The sequence below is a fragment of the Arvicola amphibius genome, chromosome 5 (assembly GCF_903992535.2).
Source record: "Arvicola amphibius chromosome 5, mArvAmp1.2, whole genome shotgun sequence".
NCBI lineage: Eukaryota > Metazoa > Chordata > Mammalia > Rodentia > Cricetidae > Arvicola > Arvicola amphibius.
The window spans coordinates 4,198,118-4,224,303 of NC_052051.1; positions in this window are offsets into that span (position 1 = coordinate 4,198,118).

The window sequence follows — 26,186 nt, forward strand, 5'->3', positions numbered from 1 at the left end:
TCTGACTGGCCAGCAAGCTCTGGGGACCTGTCTCGCTGGGACGCAGACACATGCCACTATGCCTGGCATTTGCATGGGTGCTGGGGACCCAAACGCAGGCCTCCTAATCCATGGAGCCATTGCTCCCAGCCCTATGTAGTACAGTTTTTTTTTTTAAAGAGTCGTGTTGCTTGGGCCTAAGAGATGACTCAGAGATTAAGAGCACCGGCTGTTCTTCCAAAGGACCAGGTCTGATTCCCAGCACCTGCCTGACAGCTCACAACTGTCTGTAACTTCATTTTCAGGGGATCTGATGCCCTCAATACAGACATTAGAAGGCAAACAAAACACCAATGCAAATGAAATAAAAACATATTTTTTTAAAGAGTTGTGCTATAAAAGGCACCGTCAAGCACAGCTTGAAGAGACAGCTGGAGGGTAGTATCCAGGAGACTGGTAGTACACGGGAGATGGTTTGACCTCAGTCTTTGCATTTCTCAGCTATGGCCAATGACACATGAGGGTCACAGTGTCCAAGAGAAAAAGGACATTTGTGGTAAGTTTACAAACTGTCTACAAATCTAAAATAATTCCAAATGAAAAGTTCAGAGGCTACAATAATTTTATATTTAATAATACATATTTAATAGTCGTTTAGTGAGGTGTTTTTATTATTAATAATAATTATCATTATTAATAGATGTCCCTTCTAAAGTTAAAAAGAGAAGTTACAAAAACAAAAAAGAAAAATTTACCCTGTACCCAGAGAGCTTTACAGACCAATCTTGGGGGAATTTTAGACCAGACTGTACATCTGAGAACCCCCATACATCCAATAATCAGGCAGGTGGCACTGGGGTTGGTCTCTCTGGCTCAAAACTCTGTAGGGACAGTAGTGACAGATGGCAGTGAGATGGACCCTCCACACCGCCATCACAGAGACCCAGTGGGCTCAGAATGGGCCAAATCTCTAAAGAAAAGATCCTTCTGACCCCCCAAACAGTCAACTTTACCCACAATGTACCCGCTCACCTCCTCTAGCCCGCAGCCCCATCCTCTCCCTGGGCAGCCAAGGCTGTTTGGGAAATAAATGCTCCTGGGGCTCATTTTGGAACAGTTCCCCTCACATTGGCAGAGCTGGCTCCATCAAGAGGGATGTGGCTGGTGCTCTGGGGGGAAGGTACAATGGCTCACCTCCCAGGGGCTGGCACACCAATGTTCTTTTGCAGGTTAATTGCCCAAACCACCGCTGCGGGCTGAGCTCACGCAGTGCTACATGTAATGAAGGTGGCTGAGTGACAGCCGAAAAATCAGGGAAAAACAGAGCGTTTATGTCCCCTAAGACTGTGTCCCTGTTTACGAAGCTGTGATGTGGCTCTTGAGCACTTGGCTCTCTCCCACTTCGAATTACAGAGTGTAAAAACGAAATTGTTTTTTCGGCACCGGAAGTGATTTTGCTGGCATCACCCACTGTTTGGTAAATTAAATTTTTGAGACCAGAAAGAAAGAAAGAAAAAAAAATCTTGAAATTTCAGTGAAATCAAACAAACAACCAAATCTTGCTCCCTCCTCTCCTTATGTTTGCGAAGTTCCCTGAGAAAGGAGTTGTTTCCTTTTTATTTTTAAGAGATGGGTTCATCAGTCCAGATGGGGACCAATATGGCTGGCTGAGACCCTGACACACCACCATGATGGGGTGGGGAAGCTGGTTAAATCAGTGCCTGTTGAGTATATTTATAAAAGCAGCTTGTTTAAACATTTCAATAAACAGATTAAAACACAGATTTGTGTGTTGGCCGCAGCTAGCCATCTCTACAAGACAAGAAGCCTTTTGTCCTTGTGAAACCCATTGACAACAGGTCCCTGAATCCAAAGGCTGCTCTGCGAGGCCTTGACCCTCCTTGGGGCTTTGATTTGTGGCCTGTTGAGCCCTCCCTGTGGCTTATTTTCCACATCTGCCCTCTGGTTGTGTTCTTACTCTAAGTCCCTTCAAATCCTTTTGTTGCAAAGAGTCAGAACTCAGATCAAAAGGCACTCACTCAATTTGACTCCTAAGTAAAAGCTCAGAAGCACATCTCCCAAAGGAGGGGGGGGGCTCTGGTGTGACTTCATCTCTTCCCTAAGCACAGGGCTCACCAGCTGGCTCCCACTAGGACTTTGTTTTTATTTTCATATATTTTTATTCTTCATTAAAAGCACTTTATGGAAATAGTCATTCACTCTTTAAAAAACAGAAGGCACCCTGGCCTTCGCAGCAGGATTGAGACATTGACAACACTGCACTAAGGGAAACAAGCCAGGCATGAAGACCACAAGTTCCGCATCCTGTCCCGCAGGCCAGAGTTAAATGACGATGAGCAGGAGATGGTGGCAGCAACTGTCAGAGGGACGGATGCTCTATTAGCTAATTAGTTATCAGTTTACTTCTCCTGGCTTACATGCAAGACGGCCTGACCAAAGCAACTGGAAGGAGAGTTGATTTCAGCCAGAGCTCAAGGGTCCAGTCCATCATGGTGGGGAAGTCACACTGGCAGCAGCTGGAAGCCGCTGATTGCTTCCCATCATATTCACAGTTGGGCAGCAGAGAACAATGCGCTCTTGTCCTCAGCTTGCTTTGCCAACCCCAGACCCCAGTTCCTGCACCCATCTTCCTGTGCAATTACCCTAATCCTGATAATCACCCACGGGCATGCCCAGAGGTTTGTCTTGTAGGTGATTTGATGATCAATGCCAACCATGATAAATGCCTTCCAGAGATCTACACAAGCTGGCCACTGCAGCTAACAGCCCTTGCAGAGCCCACAGGGACCCTCCAAAGAAGTGGAACCAAGGAATGCTTTCCTACGACCAATGTCTCAATGAGAGAGGAAACTATAGAAGGTGGCAGAGGTTCTAGTCACCAGTCACCTTAACGGTGTGTTTCATTGGTATGTGTGTGTGTGTGTGTGTGTGTGTGTGTGTGTGTGTTTATCCCCCAAATTATCCAGTGCATACAGTTTTCCTAGGGATTCACTTTTCAGTGCTGAAAATTCAGAGAAATGGTGAAATTCATGCCTTCATCATCCAAGGGACGGTCACCTCCCACTGTCCCCAAGGGTCTTCCTCCTATGTCCTCTAAAGCCAAATCCTAGAGAAAGAGACCCCTCCCTGCTCTCAGAGTCCCCAACTCAACTCTTGTTCCCAGAACATGAGGGGAGTCTAGAGTTGAGCAGCAACGGTGCCTTAGAGATCATCTAATCAAGCAAGGTCAAGTCCAGCCCAGCATCCCTCCTTCCTCTGACACTTAAGGCAGGTGTTGCTGAGCGACATGATTCTCCCATCACTTCCCAGTCAGAGTTAGCATCTGAGCTAAAACCAATTTGTCACCTTCTTATCTTAAAGGTCACAAAACAGGGAAGACTGTTGACCAGCTAGTGAGCATGTGGCAGAAGCCCCGCCTCTCAGCAGACCACACCACCATGGTTCCAGTGCTCCTGTTCAGACCAGTGTGTTCTGAGCACACGTGCAAACACAGACATACACACAGGTGTGTGCAGATCAAAAAACATCAGTGTGTTTTGTGTCCGGCATTACCCACTTCCTTGTGGCTAAAAGGAGCCCTGGCTTTTTCCAATTTGTTTCAATTCTTTCCTCCTGCCAAGGACACTTTTGTCTTTGCTCAACTCTCCTACCGTCTTTTGAGTGGGGCATAATCAGGATAACTAGAGAGAATAACAGATGACGAAAACCTCGACGGGCAGCTTCTAACCCCAAAAATCCAGAAGGGAAGAAGACACAGACTCTCCCAGGTATCAGGCAAGTCACATTCAACCGTCACACACTTGCTCAACGAATACAGGTAGAAAGCCAAATTATTCCTAGGCTTCCTGGAAGCTAGAGGACCAGTTGGGAAGAAGATGGGTCTACATAGACTGACCGTCCTGTAGAGATGTCCATAAATAAGAAAATATATTAAGTAAACTCCCTGTTTACTTAATACAAGGGAGAGGGGAATTGAGTGAAGTGGAGCAGCTGGCACAGTGAGGTCATTACAGTGAACCTACGACATAGGTTTGTACGAAACAGGAGGCCCAACCACAGGCATCTGAGGACACGGGCGGAGAAGACAGCAAACGCAAAGACCTTGAAATGGCTCATTGCTTACAAGTCACAAAAGCCAACCAGAGGCTAGTGAGGACAGAGCTGGGAGAAGCCAGAGGGCGTGCAGGGGACAAGTGGCACAGAGTCTCCAGGGTAAGTGATCTGCCAAGTAGTATAGGACTTGGGCATGGAGTGGGGTGGAGGGGGATGATTGAGAGAAACGCCTGTGTCAGGACAGAAGGAAAGCACGGATGTTGTGCTTTCTTGGGATGGTGGACAGGGTGATTAAAGCAGATGTTCTGGAGGGTTGACGTGGACCTGTTTCTTCACAAGAGACACCGGGAAGAACTAGAGTCATCAAGTCTTTGTACCTCCAAGTCTGTTGTTCAGAGACCAGCTCGGAGACTGGAGGCTCCACTTCCTGTGGGGGTTACGTGTGCATTCTATAGAGTGCACTGCCGTGTGTGGAAATGTATGTCAGGTATCTTTGGAGAAAGGCCAGTTTCTGGATACATCTGTTTCCTCCCTGTGAAGTGAGGAAAACAGATCCAGGCCCCAAATGTTCCTCTCTATAAGGCCTGACGCAGCCAAAAGGCACAGGGAGTCACGCCTGCCTCTAGGGTCTCATTGTCCCTGGCACATTCTCAACACTTTGAAACCTTAGGTCAAGCTTCTCCACAAAACCATGCACTCCTTGAAAATGTGGAGAAAAAAAAAAAAAAACTAGCTTGATTTAGTTAATTCCAAGTGGTCACATGGTAAGCAAGTGCCCAGGGAAGCATGCTCTATGGAAGTGAAGATTGCCTGCGGCTTTATCTAAGAAAGAGCTTGTTCACTACCACACAGAGAACATGGACATCATTTGCTCTCCAGACCACAGTGACCAAAGTTCCTCTTCCGCCCTACCCTTGACCTTCTAGAGATCATGGGAACATGCACCTCATGGCCTGGCACTTTCTAAGACATGCTGGTAGCCCTAGGGAGAAGCAAAACTCAATCTGCTTGGGCCTCATGATCAGAAATCTTGGCTGTGAGTGACCTAGACAGGCCAGACAGGGTGGGCACAAGTAAGCATTTCACCTCGGATGCCTTAGAGTCCATGCTGCATGAAGCAATCACAGCTTCTGCCAAGCCTCTTGCTCCTCAGGGAACCACTCTGTGAGGATACACCCGGCACAGCAAGAAGGGCCAGACAGAAATCACTCTCTAACCTTCGTGAAAGCTAAGGACCAGGTCTTAAGCATGTCTAATATTTTGTGGACTTCCTGTTCTCTTTGGGTGAAGTTCCTTGAGATTTGGCTCAACTAGAAGGAACTCAGAGCTAGATGTCCAGAGCCAATGCACGTGTTCTCTGGATCTACGGTGCTGGGAGCCGAGTGGGACACAGAGCTTAGGAACGGAGTTTGTCCAAGACACTGTCTGGTGAGTCTCTGAGGACTCTTTCAGTCAAGGTGTTCAGAGGTGAAGAGAAACCTTGTACAAATGAAGTTAAACCTCTATCCCATGAGACAGTGACGTTCCCTGGTCCAGACGGTCCCACACTTGCTGCCTCCGCTTACCTCCCATCCCCATTTCTTGTCATCTACAGCAAAGCCACACATTGGCCTCTAGCTTCTTGAGTTCCTGCCTGTATCCCTGGAGAGCTGCACTCATGGCCTGGGATGCTTTTTCCATCCCTCCTTACTTCCCATTGACTTTTCACATCCTTAGGGGAGCCCTGCCTTAGTGGTTCTTAGTTTTCCAAAGGCTGCGACCTTTTAATATAATTTCTCATGGTGTGGTGACCCCCCAACCATAAAATTATTTTATTGCTACTTTCATAACTTTGATTTTGCTACTCTTTATGAATTGTAATGTAAATATCTGATATGCAGGTATCTGATACGTGACCCCAAATGGGTCGTGACCCACAGGTTGAGAACCACTAGCCCTGGCTGCTGCTACAACCATCTCAGATCCTCAAGTACACGTTAGCACAGTGGTAATTCCTTAATGTACCTATTGTCCTCTGGTTTCCACAGGGCAACATATTCTCCTAGCTGTCCCACACGCAACGGCCAGAGATGGATGTGTTGGGGAGATGCCTGTTGGAGAGTCACGGATGGATAGGGGACTGGATGGATGAATGAGTGATCGATGGGTACGCAAATCATGGACGGCTGGAGGATGAGGGGATGGGCAGTTGAGTAAGGGAATGGGTAGATGGATAAGTAGATGACTGGTAGGTGGCACCTTCCACGCCAGCTACAGTTTCTCCTCTTCTGAATTCTCCTCCACAGTTGTTAGATGCTGCCCCTTTCACCTGGAACGACCATCCTGTCCTGGATTCACACGCCCAAAGCCTATCCTCCCCTACATAGTGGATCCCAGGGGTTGCCTCCTCAAGAAAGGCCTTAAGGAGTCTCTTCCTAACTAGAAATGCTCTTTCCATATCCTGAACACTGCCAGCACCATCTCTATGAGTTTCTTGGGTGAATGTTTGCCTGTCTTGTGTTGCAGTGGGCTCAGCTTTCTTCATAGACCCCTAAGATCTTCAAAGGTGAGAAACACTCCTTTTTCTCTCTCTAGTGTAGAGAGAGAGGTGTGACCAGCTAATGAGATGCCTGTGAGACCTCCACGCTACATGGGACAGAAACACCTCACCAGACACGCTGTGCCACAAGTGGAGACAGGAAGCCCATAGCAGTAAAGTAACTTACCCTAAACCAGCCAGCAAGGGATCAGTAAGGACAATTACAGGTCCAGGCTTCATGACCCATTTTCTAACTTACAGAAAAGTAAGGCTGACCTTAGGTGATAGACACCTTCCCCTCATACTGCCAGATGGAAAATCCAGGGAAGGTCCTCTCCTGGGTGTCCTCCTGTCCAGGAGAGTATCTTTCAACATATAATGTCACTGAGAATCAACATTGAAGACCAACCTACTAACTCTAAAAGTACGAATCCCAAAAAAAACCTTTGTCACGACTAATACAAACTACCATGGAACCTTCTTTCTGCGGTAAGTCCACTCCAGGATGCAGCATGCCTTACCCTCCTGCTCCTCCATGCTAAGATGCATGGCCAAACTACAGAGCAGCTGAATCTTGGCTTAACATGCCATTAACTGTGATCAAGTGGCTGTACCTTCCCCTCTGTCACTGTGTCTAAGTATCAAATGCCAACTACTGGGTGTATGATTAGGGCAGCACAAACCCCGGGGCCTGTAGACCTAAACACAAGGTGCGCACCCCAGGGCCAGGTGTAGCATCAGTCCCTGCCGATGCCATTGGCAGTATTGTTGTGTTAGGATTGGTCTCCAAGGGTATCTCAGTAGAGGAACCCCAGGAAAGACTGCTTTCTTCTCTCCATAAAGCAACGCCAGAGCACTGGGGGAAGGTCATCCCAGGAGACAGGAGCCATGTGGCTTGCTGGGAATACACAGATCAAGGTGGCAGGTTCATGCACACATCACCACGCCCCACAGCCTCAAGCATCCACCCTCCACACCAGCCTCCTCACATCCGCATCCATGCCAAGAGAACACGGAACACGTGTGTGCATTTACCCCAGCCCACGTGCGCAGGGAGCTCAGGCCTCCCAGGGAGCCGGCGACTATCAGCTTGCTACTCTTGCCCATACTAGAACCCATGGACAGCTGAGACTGTGCTCTTGGGTCTCCCACCTAGGTGAGCCAGCCAGGAGGGCCAAGTGTATTTGCATATAATTTGCATGTGTCGACACAGCCCTCCCCATCTCTGCACAGAGCTTTCCCAAGCTAACCTGTTATTACTGCCTCTCTAAAGTTGGCGCCACTTAACCCACCCACTGCCAGGGAGCACTATGTATCAAGACTGGCTGGGAGCTGCAAATCAGTGGTTCACACCAGCCTCCCTGCCTCAGTTTCTCCTCTGGGCAGTGGACACCGAGACAGCTGTGTATCAAAACTCCTGACACAAGGTGTTCCAGAGGGAAGTACTGCTAATGTGTAGAGAGCTCTTGTTTGTATTGGAGGGCCAAGAGTTGTGCTAGGTGAAGAAGTGGGTCCCCTAGGCCTCAAGGACCTGTTGCCATGGACCCAAAAGTACAGGACTTTTGGTTAAATTTCTATTTCAAGGGGATGGTGCGTAATGTCTTAGAAAGAGCAGCTTCTATACAATCCTCTATCAAGACAATTGTCACTGCTTAACTGCAATTTAAAAGTTAGCCGGGTGACCTAGATTTTATAAAAACACCATACCTGGGGCCCAGGCCCCAGGGCTCCAGTTATTACTAATATCCTGTTTTCTCGCTGCTCTCCCAGAGATCAAGGGTACATGGTCCCCGTTTCCTAAATGTCCTGCTTCCTACTCTGGGATAGGAAGGGGGGGCAGGAGGCTTCGTGGGAGGCACATTGAGAGTTGCTGAGGGGGAGGGGAAAGAACGTGCGCTTCCTAACCTAGGTACAGAGCTAACGGGTGCTCCCCTCCATTCTCTGTGAGGAGCCTGGCAGTTATCACTGCGAACGTGAGGCCATGCTTCCTGTGGTGAGAGCACGCGTGTTTTCATCAACAGAGCCCGTTTCTAGGGCCTCCTCACAGGATGTGAGGCCCGTGGCAGGTCACAGAGGAAGAGGGCGAGCCATGGTGGGGGTTGGAGCTTGGGTGGGGGGGCACGTGGGCTAGGCTGCTTCAGTCCAGGGTCTGGAGCAGGAGTCCAACCTGTAGTTACCTGCAGATCCCTCCATCAGCCTTCAGTTCTCTGGACCCCGTTGGAGAGTTCGGAGCCATACTAGGTTTACTTGATTATAGTCTTTATCTAAGCTGGGCACTGTGCAGTGTGGGGCAGAAATCAGTACCTGAGTTCAAGTCCAGCTCCATTAGTTACTGAGAACCACTAGGAAGGGAGTTAGAGGCCACGTGTGGCTGGGGAGGAAGAGTGCTTATCGAGTGTGCACAAGGGCCCTGCATGTGTGATCTGTAGCACTGTGTGACACACCTGTCACTCCAGCATTGGAAGGTGGAGCCTGGAAGAAAGTTCCAGGCCATCCATCTTAGGCTACCAGAGACCCGAGACAGAGGGGAAAGAGAAGAGAATACACGTCAAGCTTGCATGAGCCATGTGTGGTGATTAGGGCATCAGCTCTGTGCCTGGAGGCTTTGTCGGGCCAGGCTTTGCACACCGGGGAGCTGGGACACTATTGGTAAACATGTACCTCACCCAAGAGTGACTATTTTCCATCAAGATTTATAGAGAAGGGAACCTGTACGGTATGATCAGTGGGTATGTTACAGAGTGTAGTACCAGATAAAATCCCAAATTTAAAACAGAAGCTTTCCATGCTCCCCCATACATAGTGCTGGGAAGACCCCATCCTTCAGGCAAGTTGCAAAGATGACGCAACACATAGCACCACCTTTCCATGACACCACCAGCCTTGATGAGACCTTCCTTCTGGGAACTTAGGTTTCCACTGAATCGGAGCCGGTGGGATCTGCTTCCATGTGGATGGTTAAACCCTAAGCAGCAAAGGCAGCTAGAGCATTGAAGCAGCCACCAGGCTCTCAGCAGAGTTGCTAATAGCATGCTATTGCTACTGTCACACCTCTAACAGAGAGAGGCCAGGGGTCTACAAGTCACTTTCCTGTTCGGACTGGCAAGATGTAACCATAGATCTGTAGTTACAAGTATGGCCAGCCTAGAAAGGACTAGGGACTTTTTCATGACCAATAGAGACCCATCTTCTGTCTCTGCCCTCATGGACAGTATCCCTGGCCTACAGCTTCTACCTGGAAACTTCTCCTAGGCTGAAGGTGCTTCCGAGGGGGACTGTGGGAAAGTGATCAGAGGTCCTGGGGATGTCTAGGGGAATAGATCACACCCGGGCCTGTGAACCTGGGGTGGGACAGCTCAGGGTTCTTGATGCCGCCATGTGAATGCCAGGCTAGAGTAGACGTCAGGACTCAAAACCAAAGCCAGCGGCCTGATGGCGCACACCCTTGGTTCTGGCCATTATTCTCAAAGTCTTCAGAGATTGAGGGAAGGCAATTCCTCTCCAGGGCCAGGAAATAAAACTGTCCAGGATTATCAGAATTTCTTCACACTCCAGATTTCTTCACTCAACAGTGGGGCCTCTCACATGCTACCGGGCACATGGGGACATCCCCCATCCCACTTTGAAGAGTTCATCAGTGGCCCGGCCTTGGATTGGCCAACCAAAGAGTGTTTCTTCACTAGTGAAACCTGTGTGCTGGCCTCCAAGGATGTAAGACACAACCATGGATGGTTCAGGCTCACTCTTGAGTTGTAGGAAAGTGTTCTGGATCACTGAAGAGAGCATAAGGGTGCTCTCCTCAGACAGGACTATGGGAGAGGGACTCCTGTGTTTTCATTGGCCATGGTGATGCTAACACACCATCTATCACAGACACTGGATATCACTTGGCCTTCCAATTTTCCCTCTGCCTTTTGCTCAACTTGCCCATTGCCTCCATCCCCTCACAAAGCATGGCTCCATGCCAGTGGCCTCTCCTGCTCAGGTATGGGTCTTTATAAGAACAGACATACCTCTTGAAACAGAAGCAAGCTTTGGGGGTGGTAATAAAACTGATTTTTATCAAAGTCAGCATCCTTCTTCCTAGCAGTGGTAGAAATGCCCTAGGGCCTCCCTTTCTTATGCCAAGCCCTGACCCAACATCTCCCCACAACACGCACTAATTTCAGCTTGTACAACCTTTCCTTTTGGAAAAACAAGGCATAACAATTGTAGTTCTCCCTTGGCCAATGGCCAGACAGCTAACAGCCGAAGCCAAGAGACGAACGGATACACCCGGAGAGGCCAAGGGCAGAGGGCAGGACATACTGGACACGTTTTTGTCAGAGACCAGCCCGAAAGGCCTTGTAGAGAGTCTGTGCTTAAGATCAACACCTCTAGTCTGAACGGCACGCCAAGGCCCTTCAGAACCGAGTGCGGAACACGCCTGTGACATTAATTAATGCCGGGCAAACTGTAACAGCAGAGTCTGAACACTAAAAATAGAGCTTTGCCAACTGACTCATCTCTGACTGCACAGAATTCAGAGCCTTTCTCCCAGCTTCTGCTCTACATGTGCGTTTTTCTCTGTGTCTCTGTCTCTGTCTCTGTCTCTCTCCTCTCTTTTTCCCCATTCCTCTCTCATCTTCCTCTCCATCTTTGTTGTCCTTCTCTTCTTTGCATTGGGAGGTTTCACTTCCGGAAGTGATGGTCCCACTCAGCTACCCTCTGACCCACAAACATGCTTAATAAGCAAGGAAATCATTGCTTTTCCTGGCTCCCAGGGTCCGAAACCGTGTCATTTGTACTTAATATTTTCCATGCGGATGCCCCTGCCTGTTACATCACATAGAGCTCTATAGCTTCGCTTCCGATTACAGTCCCATCTATTTTAAACTTTGTTGATTTCTGCAAGGAAGGAAGCCTCTTTCATACAGATTAGCTGGGCAGCTGGGTCTGATTGCTTCTGATTACCGGGCTCGGGGCCACTAGGGAAAAGAGGTTTCCCAAAGCCCCTTGGATGGAGGACCATTCCATATGGCCCTCAAAGTGTGGGTCACTGCTCACTCGAGGGAGGAAGGGCCAGCAGCCTCAGTAGGAAACCAACAGGTCAAGGCGAAGGCAGGCTCACACATTGCTCCACACCTCAGGGTTTGGACGCTGTGCTGGAGGTGGAGGAGGGAACCCCAGGGTTCCGAGCTCCTGTGTGCCCGAGTGGGGGATTGTGTCGGAAACAACTGCGTGTGTTGGAAGGAGGCACCCGTCATGCTTGCCTCCGGGTGACTGTGAGGCGAGAGCCCAGGAGGAAGAATCAGAGCCCTGCACCTGGCCTTGCACCCCAGAGCTCCAGGTGCACAAAGAAAGCACAAAGTCTTCTCTCACCTGTCAGTGGTCAGTCCACAGGCAGAGGGGGGCTGCCGCGCTCTCCTGAAAGCTGGTGGCTCCGAAGAGGCAGGAGCATTCTCCCTGCTCGTCCCATCTCTGCTTTCTCTCTGTGCCTCCTCTAGAGAAAACCGAGAGCTGGAGATTTAAAAAAAGAAGGATGGTGTGTGTGGAAGGTGGTGGGAGTCGGGGTGCCGAGGCGGTGGGGGGTGGCAGAAGGACACTGGGGGGTGGCGAGGAAGCTGCCCTGGTGTGGGTTCGGGGTAATGGCCGACACAGGGGAGATGGCTTGCCTGCCGGAGCTCAGCACCACGGCAGCTTTGTGTGGGCGGCGGCAGCTCACGGCTGGGTTTCAAACCATTACACTGAACATTTGCAAACAGATAAAAAAACAAACCCGTTGGGCACAAAAGGAAACTTCTGCCTTCTTTCACTCCACACTTTCCCCTTCTCCTCTGCTCCAGGGTTTCCCAAGAGGAAGGTCAGGGTGGTTGCTGACCCCTCAGATCTCCCCTGAGCGCTTCTCCTCCACCATTCCGCCCCTGCAACCACCACCACCACTGTGTAGACAGGAGCCAGGGTGCAAGAACCTTCACCAAGCCTTGGGATCCATTCACTTAAGCCACACTCTCTCCTCCAGGGTCCCACTCAAAGCCATATGACTGAAAAGCCTCTTTGACTTTCATACTGGGAGGTGCGGTGTCTTTCTTGGTTCTGAAGCTACCTTAGAACAAGTCAGCAAGAAGCCAGGTGAGAACACTGCTGTTGCTCTGTGACTTTTCCCCCCAAAGGACATCCCGAGAACAGTGGTAGGGGATCCTGCTCGAAAGGGAAACCGATTCCAAGTTCAGACTACTTCACGAAGCCTCGAAGTTGTGCCCAGGAAGAATTGCAGTTCAGGGCAGGGAAAGGGTCTGAACAGTCATGCAGTCAAGGCTTGCTTCACTTCACTTAGGTATTTCTAGAATGTGTAAGACCCTAGATGAGAGAGCAGTGCAAATGAGCAGGTCAGGGTCCACCAGCTCAGGACTCTCTCTGATTGGCACCACAGCTATCAATGAACTTGAGACCGTGGCTCTGTCATGAACAAGAGCAAAATGTGGATGACTCTGATTTCTCACAACGGTGAGTAGCTGCTAGGACCTCCTTTCCAGGTGGGTCCCTGCTTCATTTCTACAGCTCAGAGCCCATGGGAGGAAGAAGGGTGTTCTCGGGTCTCTGTAACACCATCTGCCAGGGTCTCCCAGCCATAGACCGTGCCAAAGCTGGGAGATGGGATTTCAGAGACTGTCTCCAGGGATGGGAAGATCAGAACCTTGAGGCACAGATCCTGGAGAGGTGACTCTGGGTGACTGAAGGGTCCATACTGTGGTGACAACGGCAGAAGAAAGAAGATGGTGATGTCAGTACAGCAGGACAAAAGGGGACAGGACACAGCCTCCCACGAGCTGGAGCGTGGCTGAAGGTCATCGGCACACATAAGGAACGGTAGTTAGTTGCTTCCTATTGCTGTGATAAACGCTATGACCAAAAGCAATGCGAGGAAGGACTATTTCACTTTACAATTATAGCCTACCATCAAGGGACATCAGGGCAGGAACTCAAGACAGGAACCTGGAGGCAGGAACTGAAGCAGAGACCATGGAGGAATGCTGCTTAATGGCTTGCTCCCCATGGCTTGCTCAGCCTGATTTCTTATAGAACCCAGGACCAGCAGCCCAGGGATGACCCAATCCACAGTGGTCTGGGACCTCCCACATCACACATCAATTATCAATCAAGAAAATGTCCCATGGTCTTGCTTACAGAACAATCTGATAGAGGCAATTTCTTATTTGAAGTCCTCTCTCCCTGGGTGACTCCAGTTTGTGTTGAGTTGACAAAACCTAACTATGTAAGGTAAGAGGTGACCTCCTCAACCCTCAGGGCCACTCCCATCATATGGATGCCTCTCCTTAGCACAGAGTGGTTTGGGTCAACTGTTGGCAATTGCGGGTAATTTTGTTCCTCAGGGGACACAGAAACCTTTTGTTTCTTAGAGCAAAGGGCCAAGAGTACAAACTAGGGCCTGCTGCTGAACGTCCTTCGGGGCATACGGCAGCCCCACAAAGAGCGTCCAGTCCCCAATAACACCAGGGCTGAATTGGTCCTCTTGTGACCAACTTGTGCAGGTGAGGAACCTCAGGCATCTGGAAGGCAGCCACGCCTTAGCTAAGAAAGAAACTTCCAGGTCGTTCTGACAGTTTTCACTCACGTGGGGGACGGGATGGAAATGGGTGGAAAGTAAAATCTCTATTTCAGAGCCAAAGGGGAGAGCACTAGCCCTTCCTTGTAAACAGTCCAAATTATGTGATTAAAAAAAAAAAAAAAGGAAAGAAATAAAAGGAAAGAAAAAAAACCTGCCTCATCTTTCATAAGTTCCTCCAACAACTTGAACTCTCTGACGAGAGTGAAACGGTGTGGAGAAGCTTAGAAAAGCCTTCAAAAGCTTGGGAGCACTTCAGCAGATAATCGCTCGCAATTAGAGCATTCTCTAGACTCCATTAGAAAGGCTTTAAACAAAGCTGAAAATTATTTGTTGACCTCCACTCTGAAGGAGGCGAGTGGCTATGTCGACAACACGTAAATGTGCCAGGCCTGGGTTGAGGATTTTCTTCTAAGTAAAGCATTAACAGGAATTGCAGGGGTGCTTGGAACAGGACAGTTATTAAACAGCCAATCACAGGAGGCCACAGCACAGATTGATGCTCTGGAGACTGCACGGCCTCAGAGAAGACTATGCCACACTCTGGCCTCCCACTTCCACAGGAACGCCAACTCAGGGTCCAGGCCCAGGAAAGGGTGGTCCACACCCTGTAGAGTTAGGTAGGCTCATGCCAGTGAGGCACAGAAAAGCCCTCCTGGGCACAAGGAAGAGAGACCGTGTGAGGGACCCCCACAAAGCAACTATGGAGGAAGAGTAGGCAGTTAAGTTCCCAAGGTGGCTCAGAACAGAGCTATACAGCCTTCATGTGAAGGCAGAGATATTGGGTGCTTAAAAGAAATCTCGCACTGGCTCAGAACTGAGAGATAGACAGTTATTTATTTAGGGTGAAAACTTACAAATCAGGATTCTCTGCTTGAACGGTGGATGGAGATGAGATCCAAACAATCCAGACGAGCAAAACGGGAACCAGGAGGGGAAGAGAGAAGGGGCCAGATGCACTTTGGCTTCCAGGTAAATAGTCTATGAGGCCATGCCCCAGTAGGTGGGTAAACCTTCCAGCAGCATTCAAGTGCTGATGGGGACCTGAACAAGGCTGGAAACGTGACTGCCATGCACCTTCCTCTAGCACACGTGTGCTTTGGTATGGAACACTGGGAAGGTGGTGGTTAAGCTCTTGGTCTCCTGGACTTGTGCTTTGCTATGCCCTGGGAACATAATTCAAAGGGTCACAATTGGTTGGTGTGAACAAAATTAAAGAGGAATCCAAAAGAGATCCAAATCAATTATTGGTTGGCTGACAATTATAACCTCCTCCCAGCACCACACAATACCTAAGGAAGGGAACATGGGCTGCTAAATTACTATGGTATTTAGGTAGTAAAGTGCCTGTCCAGGAAGCAAAAGCACCCAAGTTGAATCACCACATAAAAACAGAAAGCTATGTATGGCTGTAACTCCAGCCTGGGTGAGAAGACAGAAAGATCAAATAGATCCCTGACTTATTAGACAGCCAGTCCAGCTCAATCCACAAGTCACAGGCAGTGAGAGACCCTGACCCAAAGGAAGTGGTGGACAGTGCCCAAAAAAACATCAGAACTTGATCTCTGACCTTCCCACACAGGCAACATGTGCACTTATGTGCACAAACGTGAACAAACACATTAATGGATTTTAAAAACTATTACAACAGAACAGTCTTGCTAAAGTCTGGCCTTGAGAGTCCCACTCTCATGCTCTGACCCTGGTGTAGACAGAGGTTTCTGTCCTGCCTGGTACCACAGCCATTCAGTTCCAACAAAACACACAGAAGCTTATATTAATTATAAACCATTTGGCTTATTAGCTCAGGGTTATTATTAACTAGCTCTTACAACTTAAATTAACCCACAATTCTTGTTTTATGTTTATCCATGTGGCTTGGTATCTTTTCTCAGTAAGGCATTCTCATCTTGCTTTCTCTGCATCTGGCTGGTGACTGCATCTCTGCCTTTTCTCTTCCCAGAATTTTCCTAGCCTGGTTGCCCACCTATACTTCCTGCCTGTGTGGAGGGCACGAGGAAGGACCAGGTGTTGGCCCTCATTCCACTGCTTTTGGTCAAAGTCATTGAACAGAATAACTTTTCCATTATGCTATGTCCCACTCCTTAGAGCCAGGTTCTGTGCACCCTAAGATCATCTTACCCCTAGCTCTCTGTGGATCCTAAGCTAAGGAGTGTGTGTGGGGGGGGTGGTTATGGGGAAGGACGAGGACACAGCCAGTTCTCAGGCAGTAGTGTCATCTCAATTGCTTTTTAATAAATAAAGCTTGCCTGAGGAACAGAGAATAAAACAGCCCCACTGGTCAGCCTTACAGACCAGGAAATGGTAATACACACCTTTAATCCCGGTAGCCACACCAGTGGCCATAGAAACCAAGTGGTTCATGTCTTTAATCCCAGCACTAGAGAGGATTAGAAAACTGGAGGAGACAGCTGTCCCTCACAGTCTCATTCTGAGACTCCTGGAGGCAGGGTCATCATTTTTTGGACTGAGGTTGAAGTAAGAGCCAGCGCCTGGCTGTTTTGCTTTTCAGATCTTCAGGTTGAACCCCAATTTCTCTCTCTGAGTTTTTATTAACTGTGCTTCATATAGTGTCAAAATCAGGCAACTACGTCCACATAAAACCCGAAAGAGCTCGAGAAGAGATTATAGACATAAAAGAACAGAATAAAGCGCGACTTCTTCGTAAAAGCGTTTTCTCGGGTGGACTCTGTTTTCTAGAGGTGAGCAGAGGCTCAGCTCCTTGACTCAGCATTAGTGGCAAAAACCTTGCAACTCTTTTGAGAGACCCTGCCACAAAACACTTAAATGGTGTTTATGACCAGTCAGCAACAGGCTTCTTGATAGTTGCATGGATCTAAAACTCTACAGAGTTGTAATTTAAAAAAAAAAAAAAAAAAAAGTGGCTCCCGCCAGTACCTCTACCATGAAGCTGGACTCTCAGGAAGTCAAGGGGTGGGGCGGATCCAGTCACCTAAACTGCGAATTCAATCCTAGTCATGTTGCTTAAAGACTCACTACAGGGTCACACGCTGCAACTGGGCTGCACTCTCACCAATAGGCTCTCATAGGCTCTCCTCATGGTGCTAAACCCTCAGCTTTTTTGCATGACCCCTTCAGTCTTGGGCTCCAACTGTCCTGGGGCTACACCTTCACCAATGGCCTCTCCTGGCCTCTCTCAGTGCCAAGCCTCAGCTGCTCTCCATGACCCCTTCATGCCTTCAAAACCTGTACCACCTGGGTAACTCCTACACATTACCAAGTCCAGTTGCCAGCATGAATTACAACCACAGCCACCTATGGAACATAGCTTCTCTGTGCTCTCAGGAAACACTTCCCAGATTTCACTTCAGTAACGCTGGGATGCGTTCTCTCTCTCTCTCTCCCCCTCTCTTATTTTTTTTTTGAAACAGGGTTTCTCTGTAGATTTGGAACCTGTACTGGAACTAGCTCTTGCATACCAGGCTGGCCTTGAACTCATAGAGATCCTCTGCCTCCCAGGTGCCAGGATTAAAGGTGTGTGCCACCAACACCTAGCACTGCTGGTCTCTTCTTAATCACTGCTAATTTCTTAGCTCCAGCCGACTGGCATCGAGTACTCAGCAAAATAAGGTTTCACTTGTTTCAATTCAGTAGTTCATGTTGATCACAGCTGATTCTTCAGCTCCAGCTGACCAGCGTCCATTATCCCGTCAAAGCAATGATTTCACTTCAGTGGTCCTGGTCTCTTCTTGACCACAGCCAGTTCTTCAGCTCCAGCTGACCAGATACCACAAATTCTTCACACAAAGGACCCAGTAGTCTTGCTTCCTCTGAAACTTCATGAACTAGGCCTCCATTGTCTGCATTGCTCTCAAAATCCTTATTATCCAAGCTCCTACAGAATGGACCACCAAGCTTTCAACACTCGGTGGCTTTTCAGACTCCAAATTCCAAAGTCCTTCCCCAATCCTCTCCAAAATAACACGGTGTGTGGTAGCACTATCCCATTCCTGGTATCAATTTGTCTCAGGGTTTCCGTTGCTTTGATGAAGTGCTATGACCAAAATCAACTTGGGGAGGAAAGGGTTATTTCACTCATTACTTCCACCATCAAGATCAGTGCAGGGAGGAGCTCAAGCTTGTGGGGACCTGGAAGCAGGAGCTATGGCAGAGGCCATGGAGGGTGCAGCCCACTTTCTTACAGAACCCCAGCTGCCATCCCAGGGGCGGCCCCAAGCACAGAGGGCTGGGCCCTTCCCTAATCACTAATTAGGAAAATGCCCTCCAGGTCGGCTTACAGCCCAACCTTATGGAGACTTTTGTTGCTGTTTGGTTTTTTGTTTATTTGGCTTTTGGTTTTTCAAGACAAGGTTACTCTGTGTAACCCTAGGTGTCCTGAAACTCACTCTGTAGACCAGGCTGGCCTCGAACTCAGATCCACCTGCCTCTGCGTCCTGAGTGCTGGGATTAAAAGTGTGTGTGCCCTTACCACCTGGCTAGAGGAATTTTGTTAATGAAAGATTCCTCATCTCAGATGATTCTAGCTTATATCAAGTTGACATAAAACTAGCCAGCAGATGTACCTTACCAGACAGCTCAGCAAAATGAATCTGTGTTTCACATTCAAAACTATTTAGAGCCAGTGAGATGGCTCAGTGGGTGGAAGACAACCCTAATGATGAGTTTGGTCCCTGGGCCCCAAGGGCATTGGAAAGAACCGACTCTTACAAGTCTGACTTTCTCCTGCAAGAGAGTGCTCTCTGTGTGTACATGTTTGTATGTGTATGTCCAAAATCATAAACAGAATACAAGGAAAGTTGCATCTGAACATTTATGAGTGCCTTGATTTCAATAGTCAAGACCTAAAACAACTCAAATATTGTAGACAGAAGATTCTGTCTCACCTGGTCCCACAGTCCGTCAGTCCCAAGAAACACACAGAGGACTTATATTAATTATAAGCTGTTTGACCTATTAGCCCAGCTTATTATTAAACTAACTCTATTAACTAACTTAAATTAACCCATAATTCTTATCTATGTTAGCCATGTGACTTGGCACCCTCTTATCAGGGAGGCATTCTCATCTTGCTTCCTCTGTGCTAGTGTGGCAACTGCACACTGAGTCTTTGTTCTTCCCAAATTCTCTTGGTCTAGTCACCTCACCTATACCTCCTGCCTGACTACTGGCCAATCGGTGTGTTATTAAACCAGTACAAGTGACAAATCTTTACAGGGCACAAGAGCATGATCCCACAGCACTTTCCTTTTTTCTTTTCAAAACAAAAACTCTGAATAGAATCTCCTTTGTTTAGTTTTTCTTCTGACCATTATCCATAACAACTTGTAGCCCCCACTCTAAACAAAGACAAACATCCATAATCCATGTCTTGGGAATGTGGGCATTGTCTTCTAGGCTACTTCCTGCTGATTGGGGGCACTAATAATCTTACAGGGACACAAAGAAAATGTAGGATTATGGTCAAGTCCTGATAGGAGTATTTTTTGAGGTTGGATCAACACACCTCAGCCAGCAGTCCTTGAGGCCATTCTGGATGTAGAACACAGAGGGAAAACTGCAGCAGAAATGTTCTGAAAATGTTGGATCATCTGGGCTATCTGCTCCTATTGGAGATTTTTCAGGGGGTCTTCCTACAACAAATCTCTTCCCAAAAGTATCATATCTTTGACTTAAATTTTGAAGTGAAGGCATCTTCAAAATGTATAGGTTGGATTAATCCAGCAGCATTTATAATCAAATGTCTTTTAGCAGCTGTTGCTCCTTCCTCAGCAGTCAAACAATTCAAAGACAACACAATAGCATACAATACCCACACTCTGTATTTTCCATCTTTCCATGGCTTCTTTTGTTTTTATTCTATTTCTTTTATTTTGTGTTTTGGTTTTTGGTTTTTTGAGACAGAACTTCTCTGTGTGTCTTAGGCTGATCCTGGATCTCACTCTGTAGACCAGGCTGGCCTCAAATTCAGAGACTTGCCTGCTTCTGCCTCCCAAGTGCTGGGTTTAAAAGCGTGTGGCACCACACCTGGCTAACCTATTTCTGTTTTAAAGGACTTTCTCTATCCTCTTTTTTTCCCTCCCAAGTCTACATATATTTTAAAACACACTGTAAACCGTTTAGAGGTTTTTTTTTTTTTAATTATAAACTTACTTTCAACAGGTAAGGGATTAAGATGGGGTTATGCTGCACTTCAATTGGGTAAACACTGTTCAAACAAAAGAAACACCCAGGACACACCCAACCAAATGATGAAATCTCAAGAACTGAGTGGAGGGGCTGGAGAAATGGCTCAGTGGTTATGAGCACTGGTTGTTCTTCCAGAGGACTTGAATTTAATTCCAAGCACCCCACATGCAACTCACAACTGTATGGTAACTCCACTTCCAGGGGGTCTGATACCTTCAGAGCAACACTAACGTTAGATACAATTAATTTTTTAGAAAAGAAACTGAGTGGAGAACAGCACTGTCCTAGAATGTTCAGTGTAATAGCGTCCTCGAGAATGGCACAGCCAAGGAGACAGAGAAGCAAGGCGAGTCAAGGTATAAGCATGAGGCTGCAGCCAGGACCATCTTCACCCAAAAGGACGCTCTGGTGATGGACAGAACCCAGCACCACACGACCCTGAGTGAGTAGCACTATAGCATAGAACCACACACAAGCAGACACGTGAGAACATGAACACCTGAATGGTGACTGCAGCCTTTAGGAACAGTTCCTTGTGTGGAACCTGTATCCGTTCCCTGCTTTTGATAGTGTACTTCAGTATCATAAAGCTTTGCCATTAACCAGGCATGGTGGTGCAATCCTTTGATCCCAACACTTAGGAGGCAGAGGCGGGTAGATCTCTTTGAGGTCAAGGTTATCCTGGTCTACACAGAGTTCCAGGCCTGTTAAGGCTTCATAATAACACCCTGTCTTAAAAAAACATACTGTTGACTTTGGGGAAGCTGGGTGAATGGTCCGTGGGATCTCTCTAGACTCTTTAGAATTCTCAGTGGGCCTATTAGAAATAAGAGGCTTCACAAAAAAAGCTATTCATTGAATAGCTTCAGATAATTCATGAATATAAAAAATAAAAACTGTAGGGTTGGGGTATAGTCCAGTTGATAGAGTGCTTACAACGTATGCTTGAAGCCCTGGGCTCCACCTACAGAACCATATAAAATCTAGGGAGGCATAATGGGACATACTTGTAATCCCATCACTTGGGAGGTGGGAGCAGGAGGAATATAAATTCAAGGACGTGCTTGGATACATATGAAGTTGAGACTAACTTGGGATAGGTAAGACTCTGGCTCATAGAAGAAAGAAAAGAATGGAAGGAAGGAAAAAGGGAATTGAAGACAGGGGAAAGGGAGGGCAATGGAAGAAGAGAAGAGAAAGGAGGAAAGGGGAAAGCAGAGGAGAGACGAGAGGAAGAGAGGGAAGGAAAGGACAGGTGGGATCTGTGGTGGAGGCACCCACATGAGTGTAGTCTGTGATGGCTGCTCTTGGGTGCTGGGGACCCATCCCGGCCAGGGCAGGGTCTCCCATCAGCCGTGACCCAGGAGCTTCAGTCACATCTTCCTCCACTGCGAACTGAGTCTGAAGCCTCAGGAAGCTCAACAGTCATGGAGCCAACTTTCCCGTCTTCAACAGGCCTTCCTTCAACCAGCTTGCACTTGCAGGGGTGACTCAGCAGACGCCTTGGTGGTAGGGCCACGCACTCGAGGGAATGCGCATTGCCTCCGTCCGAGTCCCACATCTGCAATGACAGTCATCAGTCTTTGTTTGCCTCGGAAAGAATATGCTGCCAATTAACCGTGGCACAATGCTTCATTATCGCGGAGAAGTTTTTAAATTTGACTTATTGAAAGAATCTTTGGGACTTAATTAGACAACTTTTTAATCGCTTATTACTATTGGGCAGACATAAAATCCCAGATACATGCAGAATCATTGATCATCAGTCCTCAGATTGCTCTAAATTGAACTCAACTGGCAGTGACTTTCAGCTCAGACCCATGCTAGCAGGGTCGCCCACGCTTTCTCATCTGCTTCCATCTGCCAGTACATCTGAGGCAACAATCCTTCAAAGACTTCAGAGAGGGACGGGCAAGATGGCTCAGTGCGTACAGCACGAGGGCCTGGTTCAGATCCCCAGGACCCGCGTAAGGAAATAATCTGGGGGAAGGGAAGGTGCTGGGAGACACAAGGATCATGGGACTTCATTGGCCAAATGTCCTAGCCTAAACCCTGAGCCCCAGACCCAGGGAGAGACTCTGTCCCAAAAAATAAGAGATGGAGGGTAATAGATGAAGGCACTTGATATCATAAACAATAAACAAGATTAAGAATAATGGCTACTGGGCTCTGAAATAAATTTTTGTCTGTGCTTCTGCTTTGTGTCTCCTAAGCTGCCCAAACATGTCCACTTCTGTGCTCCTTCAACAACCGATGCTCACAGAGATGAGAAGAGGGCCCTGCGGTCAGGACTCTGCATGCTCTTGCCATGTTCCAATGCTGCTCTCTGGCATGTGTTGGAGTGTGAATGGCTCCTGTCAAGTGCAGAATAAAGCTTCAGGACTACGTGGGGCCACTTGGGATGTTCACACACACAACACACACACACACACACACTACAATTCAACTATGCTATGGTCTGTGTGTTGCCCGTTCCTGTGCCAGGAAGGCAATGCGCGCAAGGAAGGCAGAGGTCAACCTCATGCCATTCCTCAACTACAATTCAGCTCTATTTAGTTTTGTTTGATTTAGACAGGGTCTGTCACTACCTTGGAGTTTGCCAAGTAGGCTAGGCTGGCTGGTCAGTGAGACCCAGGGAGCCACCTCTCTTCTCCGTCCCAGCACAGGGATTACAAATGAGTGCCCACCAAGCCTACATTTATTTATTTATTTATTTATTTATTTATTTTTTATTTTATTTATTCCTGCATAGATCTCTGGGGATCAAAGTCAGAGCTGACAATCACGCTATCTACCCAGCTGCTACATCATGATGTTAATAACACGCCATGGACTATGAGAGCCAAACTCTCTGGGAAGGACAAATAGGGAAAACCATGATCATCTTTGAACGAATGAAATGCAGACACAATGGGAAAATTAAATAGTTTCAGATGGCAAAAAGTGCCATGAAGAAAAAAAAAGTAAAAATATAGTCGGGTGTGGCTCAGGGGAGGTGGAGAGAAGAAAGGTATACCTGGCTGTATTTATCAGATCATATTAGCTCACATGGTGACACAAAACAATCCACAGTTCTCGGTGTCTTAAAATAAAAGAGGTTCACTAAAACTATGTACTCCCTATCACAAACTTCAGCATCCTGGTGTCAAGACCAAGGGGATGAGGAGCTCCTGCCTGGGAAATCTCCAGTTGCCATGGCAAAGGAGAAAAGATGGGGTAGATTCCATGGGGTTGTGCAGCTTCTGCCCAGAAATGGTACATGTCCCTTCTGCCCACGATGCTTTAGTTACTAGGGATACCCAGGTTTTAAGAAGATGAGGGAGTGGAGTGTCGTCCACCATGTGCTTGGGAGAAGAACAAAAATTATATGAAGAGGAGCAGGTAGGATGCAACAGAGAGAGGAGGAGGGAGAAGAGGGAAAAGTGGAAACAGGAGAGGAGGAGGGAGAAGAAGGAGAAGAGGGAGGAGTGGGAGCAAGAGAGGAGGAGGGAGAAGAGGAAGGAGTGGAAGCAGGAGAGGAAGAGGGAGAAGAGGGGGAGGAGTGGGAACAGGAGAGGAGGAGGGAAAAGAGGGAGGAGTGGAAGCAGGAGGGGAGAAGAGAAAAGAGGGGGAGGAGTGGGAACAGGAGAGTAAGGAGAAGAGGGAGAAGTGGAAACAGGAGAGGAGGAGGGAGAAGAGAGGGAGGAATGGGAAGAGGAGAGGAGGGAGAAGAGGGGGAGCAGGAGAGGAGGAGGGACAAGGAGAGAGAGCAAGATGAGGAGGGAGAAGAGGGAGGAGTGGAGACAGGAGAGGAAGAGAGAGAAGAGAGGGAGGAATGGGAGCAGGAGAGGAGGGAGAAGAGGGGGAGGAGGGGGAGCAGGAGAGGAGGGAGAAGAGGGAGAGGAGTAGGAGCAGGAGGGGAGGGGAGAAGAGGGGGAGGCGGGGGAGCAGGAGGGGAGGGGAGAAGCAAGCACAAAGGCAGAGCGGTTCTGACGAGCAGAGGGTGGATAAGCTAAGGCCAGCAGACTGGAGGAGCCCTGGCCTGCAGTCTGAGTTTGTTATGGAAGCGACAACTTCATCCCAGCCAGAAGCTCCAATGCCTGCAGACAGAATTTAAAAACTAATTGTGTAATGAGACAGTTTGGTTACACCTAATTGCCACATGTGCTTTCGCTGAGCAAACACTGCAACACTAGAACCTGGTTCTCAATCATTTAATTAGTCTTCCAAAATGTCGCCAAATTGGTATTAATACATTTAGTATAATAGTTTCAAAATAATACATTTAGTGTGTCCTTAAGCCATCAGTGGGACTCAGCATTAATCCTGTAATTAAATAATCAAGTAATTAATGACATTTGGTACCTGATGGCTGGAGATGGAAAATAATATTCCTGAGAGCAGGTTGCCTGTGAGTGACATTCAAAAGGCCTTCAGAACTCTCCCTGGATGGCCAGGGAGGCGGATAGGGATCTTGACCTTGAGTCAGAAGTGACATGTGCATTAAAACGGAGGACTAGGGGTCTGATTGCAAGGCCAGAGTAAGAATGCCCTAATTATTTTTCTATTGCCATCAAGAGACACCACGACTAAGACACGTATGAAAGAACCATGTAGCTGGGGGCTTGTTTGTAGTTTTAGAGGGCTAATTCATGGTCCTCGTGACCGGAGCATGGCAGAGGGCAGGCTGGCATGGAGCTGGAGCACTGCTGAGAGCTCACATCTTATCAGAAGTTGAAGACAGAGAAAGCCCCGGCCTGACATAAGGTTTTGAGACCTTAAAGCCCTCCCCAGTGACATAAGTCCTTCAATAAGGCCACACCTTCTAACCCTTCCCAAACAGGTCTACCACCTAGAGACTAAACGTTCAAATATATGAGCCTTTAGGGCCATTCCCGTTCAGCCCCACAGATGCTAACTTAGAACAACACAAGTGAGCCCACCACACCCTGTCCCCACGTTGCTGCTCAAACGTGCTTGGAGACGACAGACTGACCTGACCTCCTCAGTCTTTCCTTCCCATTGATTTTCTGTCACTCTTCATGCCCATGGAAGCCTGAGCCACGAGAGAAGCTGAAGAAGCTGGCATTTGAGGCTGGCCACTTTGGGGGACCTATGGACATCAAGAAACGTCAGGCATGTTGAGGGAGTTTTCCACCGGGCTCTAGCAGTGATGGGTGTCTATGTGACCAGTGAGAAACGTGGGACATTTTGTCTACAGGCAGCACTTTGACGATGAGCTCAGAAACGCACTCAAAGGCACAGTGGGAGGGTACTGAAGACATATTAGAGTGAGTGGCTTGGAGCCGTCTGGGGACTGGTGTCTGGGGACAGTTTGGATGTCCATAATAGACACACAACCTAACCCTAACAGTGAATTAATCAAGGTGCTAGGGTTGCTACCACTGCTGCCCCTCCTCTTGCCATTCCCCCTCTTTCTCTCCCCACTCCATTCCTCCACTCCTCTTTTCCTTCTTCTTTACATAAAAAGTACAATATAGGGATTGGGGAGATGACTCAATGGGCAAGTGCTGCTGTGTACCTCTCAGGACCCAAACCCAGATGCCCAGAACCCCACATAAAGCCAGACACATCCGTAATCACAGTATTCCTGGCAGAGATGGGAGACGAAGGAGGAGTCTCTGGAAGCTTCAGAACCAACTAGTCTGGTGTATGCAGTGTCAAATAACAAGAAACCCTGCCTCAAGCTAGGCAGAAGGTGAGGTTGTCTTCTGACTGCCAAATGTATGCACCTGCACTCACACTCCACACACACACACACACACAACACACACCACACACACCACATATACACATTACCACATACTCACACCATAAATA